The following is a 12665-nucleotide window of genomic DNA, read 5'->3' as shown; positions in this document are numbered from 1 at the left end:
GTTTGTAGCTGAATTCTGTACAGGTGATTTGTTTGCAGCTGAGCTCTTTACAGAATGGTTTCTTTGTAGCTGAACTCTCTAAAAGGTAACTTCTTCTAACTGATCTTTCTACAGGGCAATTTGTTTGTGGCTGAATTTTCTACAGGGTGATTTCTTTGCAGCTGAACTCTCTACTTGGTGGTTTCTTTGTAGCTGAACTATATACAAGGTAAATTCTTCTAGGTGACCTCTCTACGGGTGATTTGTTTGTAGCTGAACTCTAAACAGAATGGTTTCTTTGTAGCTGAACTCTCTACAAGGTAACTTTTCTAGCTGATGCCTCTACAAGGTGACTAGTTTGTAGCTGAACTCTCTACATGGTGGTTTCTTTGTAACTGAACTTTCTACAAGGTGACTTCTTCTAGCTGATCTTTCTACAAGGTGATTTGTTTGTAGCTGAACTCTCTACAAGGTAACTTCTTCTCTCTACAGGGAGATTTGTTTGTAGCTTAACTCTCTACAGGTGATTTGTTTGAAGCTGAACTCTCTAAATGATGGTTTCTTTGTAGCTGAACTCTCTACAAGTAAACTTCTTCTAGCTGAACTCTCTACAGGGTGATTTGCTTGTAGCTGAACTATCTACAAGATAACTTCTTCTAGCTGATCTCTCTACATGGTGATTTGTTTGTAGCTGAATTCTGTATAGGTGATTTGTTTGCAGCTGAGCTCTTTAAATAATGGTTTCTTTGTAGCTGAACTCTCTCAAGGTAACTTCTTCTAGCTGATGTCTTTACAGGGTCACTAGATTGTAGCTGAATTCTCTACATGGTGGTTTCTTTGTAACCGAACTCTCTACAAGGTGACCTCTTCTAGCTGATCTTTCTACAGGGTGATTTGTTTGAAGCTGAACTCTCTACAAGGTAACTTCTTCTAGCTGATCTCTCTACATGGTGATTTATTTGTAGCTGAATTCTGTACAGGTGATTTGTTTGCAGCTGAGCTCTTTAAATAATGGTTTCTTTGTAGCTGAACTCTCTACAAGGTAACTTCTTCTAGCTGATGTCTCTACAAGGTTACTAGTTTGTAGCTGAGCTCTCTACATGGAGGTTTCTTTGTAACTGAACTCCCTACAAGGTGACCTCTTCTAGCTGATCTTTCTACAGGGTGATTTGTTTGAAGCTGAACTCTCTACAAGGTAACTTCTTCTAGCTGATCTCTCTACAGGGAGATTTCTTTGTAGCTGAACTCTCTACAAGGTAACTTCTTCTAGCTAATCTCTCTACAGGGAGATTTGTTTCTACATGATGGTTTCTTTGTAACTGAACTCTCTGCAAGGTAGCTTCTTCTATTGATCTCTCTACAGGACGATTTGTTTGTAGCTGAACTCTCTACATGGTGGTTTCCTTGTAGCTGAACTCTACAAGGTGATTTCTTCTAGGTGAACTATCTCTTTCCATAGTTGCATGAACTCCCCACAAGGTAACTTCTTCTAGCTGATGTCCCTACAGGGTGAATTGTTTGTAGCTGATCTCTCTACAGGGTGACTTGTGTGTAGCTGATCTCTATACAGGTTTCTTATTTCTAGCTGATCTCTTGAATTCTCTTCAGGGTGACTGCTCTATTAGGCTGACTGCTCTATTAGAGTATCTCGATCTCGCACTTGCTGCACCAAGTTGGATTTCGTGTTATAACTCCGTGGCTTTAAGTCTGATTCTTCTACACCATTGATGAGCCTTTCTAAGATGATTACTCCATCTGTACAACGATTTTCAAAGCATTACCCCAAGCGCTTTATCTGGTAGGCGTGGCAAGCAGTCGTTTTTTTTATTAGCTAATCTCGATTGCGTAATTGTTACACATTGTTGGTTTTTTCGTTGTATCTTCCTGTTTTTTAGCTCGATTTCTTTCAAACCACAAAAGGTTTGAGGTTCAATAGTTAACCTATTCACCCACCGATTTTCATCTTCTTCCCATACGCGGTTTACCCTGTAGGCGTAACAACATATTGGTGTTATTTTTCGTGAATAATCGCTCATAACTCTTTGCCTGTTTATCGTATTCCAGCCAACGTTGGTACCGAGATGCGCCTTTATATCCCCCTTCTGTGTGCCAAATTTCAAGGCAATCGGATATGGCGTTCGAGTTTTATAGCACTTTTTGTAAGTGTGCGACAAGAAAAAGAAAAATAAGAAGAAAAACGAAGAAACTGAGCCAATTTTTGAAGTCGCATATCTCGGGAACGCGCGAAGCGATTTCGCTCAAATTTGGAATGTGGAGTGCTGCAGTTGGAGGGCATGTTCACAGCAAAAATCATCTTGTTTCATCAAGGAAGCACAGAGCTACGGAGGTGCGAAAATTGCGTTTTCTTTCTTCCTGTCAATATACTCACGGGTGTTACGCGCCGGCTTCTTGGGCCGCACGACACACTACCGTGTGTCTTGATGATATATCAAAAAATGGTTGTGTTAATTGTGCAGGCTATTTATGAAGATTGAAGAACAAACTATATGTAATTGCACACACACACACATTTGTTAAGGCAATATGGCACTCAGTTGGCCCAGCGTGAGCACAAAATGACGCACAGGCTTTGGCTCCAATTTTCTCAGCACTTATTCAGCTTTGTGACACTGACTAATACACATCAAATATAAGTTGATTGGCCTGTCACGGAAATATCGGTCCGGGTAAAATCGGTCCGGCTGGACCGATTTTGGATACCAAAACTGGTCCAGCCGGACCAAATTTGGTTGACCAAGTTTAGTCCGGCCGGACCATTTTTGGCATCCAAAATTGGTCCGGCCTGACTAAAATTGGTCCGGCCCAAACTTTGTTGGCCACATGCACCCCCTGACCACTTGGACCAATTTTGGTTGGTCCGGGCTCGGGTTGGTCCGCGGGTGTACCCGGCATTGTGTGGCAGGTAAAGTATATTGTGATGGATCACTGCAGCCGACTTAGCCTGGAAACTATATAAATGAGTAGCGTAGTTTAATTTCCCGAGTTCTGTGATTTACGGAAAATGCATGTAGTAGCTAGAAACTAAATTCCACGATCTATATATATGCAGCCGATGAACACAGTCGCAAAATTAATGCTGTTTTGATTTAAAGCAGTGTGGTATGATAAAAGTCCTGTATTCTTCTTCTCCATGTCAATAGCTAGCTGGGAAGTAGAGGTTTTCTTCCGGCATAGCTACATCAACTCAAATGCATGGCCAATGCTGGATTCATGCATGGTGGTCAATGTTGCATACAAAAACACAAGTAACAAAATATTCTTCCCAAGTACGTTTTTATATGTTCAACCATGTTTGAATGTGAAAACCTTTTCTTGTATTATTGATATAAATTACCAATTAAATTTTTTTTTAAATGTTCAGTAAACTTCACAAGCATCATCAGCTCTGCAGTGTTTGGTTGAATCTTTCATCCAGCCTGTTTGTGTTGATTATGACAAACAACTATAGCAACATGATGGAAATCACCAGCCTATGCTGGATCACTTATACTTGAGGATGGTAGACAATATATAAAATATACCATTAAAACATGTCTTATCTTCAACTTCTGCATAATTATATAGCTCAGAATTTAATTTGTTAATTCTGACCCTTGCATGGTCAGTTTTTTATTAATCTGGGAATACCCATGCATGCATGCACGCATTGTCATAAACAGATACACATATTATTTCAGGGACTGATCCAGAGGGGTGGATGAGGTGGCTAGCCACCCACCATGCATGGCCTTGTAGCCACTCAGACATGCATTATTTAATAATGAATATTACTGATCATGAACACTCTTTTGTTATATCAATATGAACTAAATCCCTATACATTGCATCAGATTCCAATGCTAGCTGGCTATAACCTTACAGTAGATGGTAGCAGTATACATGAATTTATCTATGATCATGGGTAGTATATTAACTATTACCAGGCAGAGAACTTCTTGAAGGAAGATATGGGGTCTGCTTTAGGATTGAGTCAATTTTACTTTTATGTCTGCAACAACTCACCCTAAGGCTGTGGAATAATGCGACTGCATGCTTCAAAATTTTAAGTTGGTTAAGTAGTAAAAAACATACTGAGAATATTATAGCTATAACCTTTATAAGGTGATGTTTCTTCCTGTGGGGCATGTCATTAGTAGGAGATGATAGTTCACATTTAGTTATTCAATGGAGTAAACCTAAACTATCATCTCCTACATATCACATATGACAGAGAGGAATGTGCAGTATGTGCACAGGTGTTACATAGCAGGTGTATTACAGTTTGTTTTAACCACTGGTGTTAACTCATGATGCAGCCTGTATACTGGGATTACAAAATACATTAGCCAGAAAACTTGATTACTAGTTTCTCATCCACAAAAATTCAGATTTCCATGCAGGCGGGAGGTCATTTTTCATTATTCATTAGTAAAGAAAATACTCCAAATCAGGCAAGTCTGTTATAAAGGTTAACTATAAAACCTTTTAAGAACTATTACTTACTTATTAGCTACCACCGTTTCTGAGGTGCAAGTAACATTTGCTGTGCTGTAAAATGATAACCAGCCTTCCTAACATCAAAATACGTGTGCACGTGATTGATAACAGCAATAATGAAATTAGAGGCGGTGGGGTAAAAAGGGATGTGGGCAGGGATGCGAATCAATTAATAAACTTTGTCCGGCCTTATTATGTTCACAAGGGCATGCTACTATATCTATGTGCTACAAGCTAGATGATAATATTTCAGTCCTTCTTCCCTGATGTAACTACCAAGACATTCAAGACTCTCATCTTAAAATCTGGGCCAACCACCCACTTTGGTTTATTTCTGGATCAGTGCTTGCATCTAGCTCCTACTGGTATATGTGCACAGGTGAAAATTAGTAAAATTTTAAAAGTTGGTTAAGTAGTGAAAAGCATACAGGGAATATTATATAGCTATAACTTTTAAGGAAATGTTTATACCAGTATATAGGAACATGTGATCAGTAGGAGATGATAGTTCACATTTAGTTATTTAATGGAGCAAACCTAAGCTATCATCTCCTACATATCACATACAAGAGAGGAATGTGCAGTATGTACACATGTAGCTAGGTGTTACAGATGTATTGTTCTAACCATTAGTGTTAACTCATGATCAGACATTATATGTGCATAAGAGCACAGTACACATGCTACTGTGCATGCACTTCACTGTACAAGCCAAACAATAACAGCGTCAGCTTTTCCTGATGTATATATAAATATTAAGACATTTAGGACTCTCAACTTAAAATCTGCATGGGCTAGGCTGGGTAGCCACCTACCTTCATTTATTTCTGGATCAGTGCCCGGTGATGAATGTTATAGGTGACTGCTCTATTAGAGTATCTCGATCTTAAGCACCTCCAATGCGGCTAGCTGATCCCGTGCATGTAATGATTCGTGCCCTTGTTGGATAACCTTTTAAGCACAAATCCATGCAGTGATAATGCCTGCAATGCTCATTATTCGAGATTGATAAATGAGAATATAGCTATAGCTAAGTCGGCTACAGTGTTCCGTCACAAACAACTTATAGCTATGCATGCATCATTGGCTGCATGCGTTAGTGGTCCACCCGGACCCATTTTGGTCGACCAATATTGGTCCGAGTGGTCAGGAGTGCATGTGGCCAACTAGGTTTGGGCCGGACCAATTTTGGTCAGGTCGGACCAATTTCGGATGCTAAAGATGGTCCGGGCGGACTAAATTTGGTCGACTGAAAATGGTCCGGCCGGACCGATTTTTGCCCCGGACCAAAATTTTCGTTACAGGCCCAGTGGTATATTACTGGTGGAACAGTAGATGTCTGGGTTGGGCCAGTTTGGCTCAGAGTCAAAATATTTATCAGAAACCCTGACACAAGCCTTTAGCTATCGCCACCCAGTGAACCAGCACTGGTGCACCACTCAGGCACTTGAGCCTTGTGCAGGCAAATCCTCCTGAAGTTACACAACAACCCCAACACTGCTAAGCGAGACAAGGACAGTTGGGTATTTGCTTCACCGGTAAACAATAGGGATCCATTGATGTTACAGCTGGGTGGGCTGCTACCCCAGTTGACACCAGGCCACTAGTTACCCAATATATTTGGGTATTCTAAAGCAATGTGAGCAAAATTTCTTGCAACAACAACACCAAATTAGCATAGCTAGGCATCATACCTGGTAATCATTACCAGAATGATGCTCTAGCCACTTGCTATATGCTGCCTTTCACGGACACACACCCACACCCATGCACACACACCCCCATACACGCACACACACCCCCATACATGCACACACACCCCCATACACGCACACACACACCCCCATACATGCACACACACCCCCATGCACACACACCCCCCATGCACACACACCCCCCATGCACACACACCCCCCATGCACACACACCCCCAATGCACACACACACCCACACACACACTTCACTCAATATTTTATACACGTACTTTTAAACATTCTCGGCAGATGATAGTATTAACACATTTTCCACCAATATTTTGATCTATTAAAGTTACACCTCTGTTTGCTGCCTGAAGGCATTCTGATAAATTTAATGAGCAAAATATGTAAATCTGTATGAAGAAATGCACATACATCATGTATATCATATCCATATTATTCAGAACAGGCAATCAATTTAATGACATGCATATTCAGAAATCACATCTTCATGTAAATATTATGCTGTTTGTTGGACTTGGAAGAGACTTGTCAATAGGGAAACTTTTATAATTTCAAAAGGTTACTGCTGTATGTAGCTAACTCAAGGTTTGGTAAAGTACAAAGCTTACTGAGCACATACTGCACTTAGAGTGAGATTCATAGGTTTGTGTAAGATGTGTCTAATACTGCATGTTTTTAAGCTGTAGTATTGTTTGTAAACTTTATTTAGGTCAAATTTCAAACTTCGAAGCTTCTTGCAAGACCGAAGTTTTGAAGCTAGGTAGTTGATTATGTCACGTTAGTTGATCGTAACTGATGGGTACACCCATATGGTCTCACACTTTGTTGCAACTGATCTTTTCAATGATATTTGAATGCTTAAAAGAAGCACATGACTTTTGACGGATTAGACGTGGCAGTATCCATAGTTACAAAGCTTTGGAGGAATAAAACCACTTCAAATGTGACTGCTGTAAGGCTGGCTGACTGGCAGACATAATTTTGAGTTAGCTATGGTGATTTTCTTTTAAAATTCAATATCCAAGTGCCTGTAAATATTTTATTGTTTTAAAAAATTTATTGCTGTAATTACAGAGTAAGACTATTCCATAAAGGTGATTTTGCCATGGCTTATTGGAATTCTTCACCCATCATGAACGCTGAGTGAAGAACTGATGTCAGGTACGTATGCTTTAATCATTGTGATAGCATATGATTGAGTCACATATCAACGTTTTTTAAGGTTTTCAGTTTTTGTTTGTTTCTTACTGAATATCTCATCCATGCAAGTGAGCAGGACAGAAACATGAAATAGACTGGAAAATGGACTTGCTACTGTACTAAATAGGGCTGGAGCGAAAGTTCAGAAGCTTTGAAACCTTCAGAGGTTTTGTAACAAGATTAGAGGTCAGCTGAAGCAGCGCATGACCACCATTTTACACCACAGCAACAAAGTCACTGGTGGATGTGCCTTTTGTAGTTCTGATGTATGTCTTCCTTCTGTGTTTTGCCACTCCTTTTATCTTCAATTAAATGGCCATCTTTATTCAAGAAAACCATACCAAGGCATTTCTGTATTGACACTTTCCTGTATTTAGATGCCACAAAAGTATTTGAGGTACTTAACAGACTGTAGTATTGAGTAGCAGCATAGTTGCACTTTTAAAAATTGTCATGCTACTTTAAATGATTAGAACATGCCACAGAACCTAGATCAGTAGAAAAACAAAGTGTTGTGCCATATCCACTGGATTGATCTTCTGTATAGCTGAAAGGGAAGATTGAGAGACTCTATCTAATAAACGTAGTCACAGCCACATGTGTCATTGCTATCCTCTAACAAAAGAAGTTAACAAACTAGTGCAATAAGTTAAAATATTATACAGTATCAAAACCAATGACCATAACACAGAAACAATCAATTTAACGAACTACAGCCGTCAAAAGCCATACGAATAGGGCAAAGCATGGATGTTAAATCTTCAATTGGTGTATGGGAGATGCTGGAGATGGGTTTGAGACTGATAGGTGCATTAACCAAAGAAACATGATGCATTTACAGTTGTCATTTGTATTTATGAATCACAAACAAACTAATCTAAGCTGCTTTGAAGTCTACTAATGATTAAATCAGTTATGATTCACAGGTAAGTGGAGTATTTGGTCATTAGTCTTATCAAAACTGAAGGAGTCCTGTATTATTGCATACTTGTAATGTAACCACTAAAATTAATATGATTGTCCTTTTTCTTCTCCTGCCCAATGTCTGGTCACATGAGACTCACTACCAAGTGCACACCACAGCTTTCAGCTTCTTCACCTCACTTAATGAGCAGCAATTATATCAGGACTACCCCGGCTTACCTGGACCAACTAGCATGGTGATGACTTGGCACTCTTTATTTAGAAATATTACCACCCAATACATAACAACCCTGATAACGACATTAAACTCTCGTACCCGTTTGTGCAATCTTCGCACACTCTGGCTGAGTTTATGGTTGCATGCCTACACGTGCACCTCACACATGTTTGTATTCCTGGATTATTTTTAAGGGCGCTTAAAGTGATACTTTAAAATTCGCGATTAAATATTTGCAAGAATTTACACCTCGATTCTGCATCGATATTTTTATCGATGTTGTAACATCGACTATAAAACATCGATCAGATCGATATAAAAACATCGATGCTGTAACTTGGATTACAAAACATCGATGTGATGGTTTTTATCGAATTCAAAATATCAATGTTATAGCTAAATAAAATTTTACCTAATTTTTTGTCGCATTTGGCGTTCCATATACCACAGGTACTTCATATCACAAAATCGCTGCAGCAATCCTTTCAGAAGGCTAGTTATGGTATCTTTCTTTTGCCACTAATGTATTCATAGGAAGCCACTAGCTAAGGCCACGTGCACTCCAAACAAATTCTCTGTTTCCCGTCCTGGACTCAGGCATATTTGCATGCGGGCGGGCGATCCATTTCTATCATTTCATTATAAGATTGGCTAGCTTTTCAAGCCATTATTTGCCTGGCACAGCCAAAAAGGCTGCATAAAAGCATGCTTAAGCTTGTTCCTTCCTTTGTAAGTTGCAAAAATAACACAAACGTGAAGTTTGTGCTGACTTGATAGCACTGCTGACACTGTTTTAAGAGCCTATCAGTATGCAAGAATAACCGGAAAATAATGGATGAATACGGAATATTTAGAGCTGGCAGTAACCAGATGCGGGCGGCGGACGGGAAACAGAGAATTTATTTGGAGTGGCCTAACCTGTTTGTGGTTACACATTTCACACCTGAAGCTGTACAAAGAAAAGAATTGAAGAAACTTACAAGACTAGGTGTGCTAACCAAAAAAACAAACTGTACAGCTACTAAAGATGTTCCAAAAATACAATATGATATTTTAGTGTGTCACACAGTGTACAAAAACAACGTTTACTTAGAAGTTCAAAAAATTATAGTGGTCCTACCTGGCTAGAGGATCAGGGTACCACAATGAAAACAAGTCAGTACTATCTAATTGCTCCCTTTCCAAGCCCAATAAATCAAATAAATCTAGAAAGTCAGTACTATCTAATCGTTCCCTTTCCAAGGCATGTAGATGCCTTACATTTGTCACTATGTAACTACCTGCCGAAAATAGGTGCCTATGTGAGAATTCTTGTTTCAGATAGGTTGTCAACACTTCTGGTTTAACAATATGATTATTGCAATCATAGATCTTGTCATCATCAATCACAGCATGAAGTATCAGTAGATTAGGAGAGTTCCTTACAAGTACAGCAATACCTTCTCTGGTCACAGATCTCACACACAATACTACATGTACCAGTCCACCATGAGCTGATATTGTACTCATAAAATTATCAGGGATGCTACAATGGGTTGACATGATAAACAATTGTTGCAAGTTAGTACAGGTCATTGATGACAGTGGTTTCCATGTTTTTTGATCATGACGATATACCAAACATTTTATTTTCTTACAGCTGGTCAGTATGTCCTCTATATTAATGTTCTTTTTAACAATCGTAGCAGTAATAATGCAGTGTACAAGTGATGAGAAATAAGATAACACAGACATGCGTTTATACCTCGCACTGCACTCACAATTACACTCCAGTGCTTGGAGACTTGTACATTTCTTAAACAATGCAATCAGTTCCCGTATGTTTCTTACAGATGGCTGTACTATGCACAGACATATTGCTAGGTGGGTCAACTTCATATCACTTAATATTTTCCAAAATTGTGTTTGATTCTCTAACTCCTCGATGTGTAAGTTAAACAGGTCTAGTCCTTGTAGGTTTCTACAGGAACTGGCAATGGCACGTAAACCTTGTAAGCTATTCAAACATTTTCTGGTAAACCGTAAGTTAAGTCGCTGTAGATTAGGGCACGCAATAGCAAGTTGTTCTAGGTGTTCAGAATAAAATCCAGCAAAGCTTACAATAAACTCAGTCACATACTTAAGACAGGTACTGTCACAATTTAGTCGACCCTTATCTACAATACGTCTACAATTGGTTTCCTGTCTGAATCTTGCCTTGTACGCTATATCATCCCCATGAGTACAATCAGTCAATAACAAGTCACTTAATCCAAACAGTTCATGACTGAACATGTCGCTGACTGTGATAAATGGTGAAACAGCTGGTTGACAAAAGGTTAACTGAAAATCTGGCCTAATAGGATACAAATTCAGTGGATTTCCTAAAACCGCACAATAAAGTTTAATATAACCAGTGTGACCAACTGGTGATATTGAGTTATAGTTAACCCAACAATCCCACAATTCATGCATTAAAGGATAAGGGAGATACCGGGTTGCATGAAAGATATTTAACGTCTTTGGAACCATATAGCTTGACATCCAATAGTGTAGCATATTATAAAAGAAATAGGGTTGACTTAAAGTGGTTCTGACTGTCAATTCTGTTAGACCCGTTCTCACTAGTAGCAGAATTTCTATAATGGTGCCATCCCAGTGTACATCTAGCTTCTGAAGACGTGCCATGTTCAATAAAATGTTTCCTAGTTGCTTATGGCTCAAGTCGGTTTTTGGCAGACGAAGTTCTATCACATTGCTGCAATGTTCTAACATCTTTATTAGTTTTGATGGTATCACGTGATGGGGGAAGAATAGTCGCTTCACATGTTGTCCACACACCTTCAACACGTTATTCACACAACCTTCATCGCCATTGTGATAATAAGGCCACGCAAACTCTCTCCACAGTGACGGTGTTTCGCTAACATCTCGTAATTTCTGTGAAACATATCGTAGCCTTGCCTTGTCACGAACTGCTGTCAGAAATGACATTATATACACCAACAATTCAGTTGGAAGAGTCAACAAAGTAATCAGTGGCGTCCTATCCCCTCTGCACTTATCCATATTAAGCATCAAAGTGTCAATATACTATTCGATACGAATTTCAATTAGTTACCAATTATCGACCGAAACTGTGGAGCATAACTTGCTATGAATTTGCACAAGAAATACAATTATGCTAACAATTTAACCACTAACATGACAAAGGGTCTACACCTTAAAAATGAATCAAATTGGATATTCTGTTCAAGAGATATGCACACTTTTTACGTACATTCACACTTCACACATGTACATGTACTGAGGCCATAATCAACTTGTAAACACTAGCTAGTTGTCCATTCACTGTTAGTTGTCATTAGTGCATACAGTCCACCCATTCCCTCATCAACTCTCCAGTGCATAGATGAGACACCTTGGTAGTTTCAGTCCGGATCATGCTGCACCAGACAGTAACAATGGCTGGTCAGCTGACAGAACAGGAACTTGACCAGGGTTGAGATGCTGAACAGCAGCTCTGACAACTTCCATCAAATGTTTAATCATTGCTATTGAATGAGCACTGTCCGGGAATAAGCTAACAATGCATTGATAGCAGGTGGTGGAATCACTGCTGTGTGCATATTGGAATGGTAAGCAGACCAAGTTATCCAGTAACCTTTCTGCAGAAGGCTTCTTTTGAGCTGCATTTTTACTGTTTCAAGCCATTTCCATTCTGCTTTTGTTCCTTCATCAGCACATTGGAAATCAGTAGGCAGCAAAGGATTACTGACAGAGGGCACTTTAAATTCTTTTTTTCTTAAAAGCAGCTGGAATCACATTGGTATATTTCTGAGGAAGTGGGACACCATGAGCCATGGTTTTTGGTCAATAATCAGCACACCTCTATCAATGCAAGGCCTCCAAATGTGTGGGAAGGATGCTGCATGAGTGAAATGCCAGTGCCATGAAATGAATCTTTTGCTGTTGTAGCAGTACGATTGTGAGCAAGATTGTCTACTGCTGCCTACTGTAAAAAGCATCTTTGGAAGGCAGACAACACCATCTAACTCAAATCGCTCACAGACACCATTGCCTAACTCAGTTGTCAACTGTAGAAGACAGTAATATGAAACACAATTCCTAAATTTAAAAAAGCATCA

This window comes from Dysidea avara, chromosome 6, assembly GCF_963678975.1.
Source record: "Dysidea avara chromosome 6, odDysAvar1.4, whole genome shotgun sequence".
In the NCBI taxonomy this organism is placed as follows: Eukaryota; Metazoa; Porifera; class Demospongiae; order Dictyoceratida; family Dysideidae; genus Dysidea; species Dysidea avara.
Note: the sequence above shows the minus strand (reverse complement) of the source record.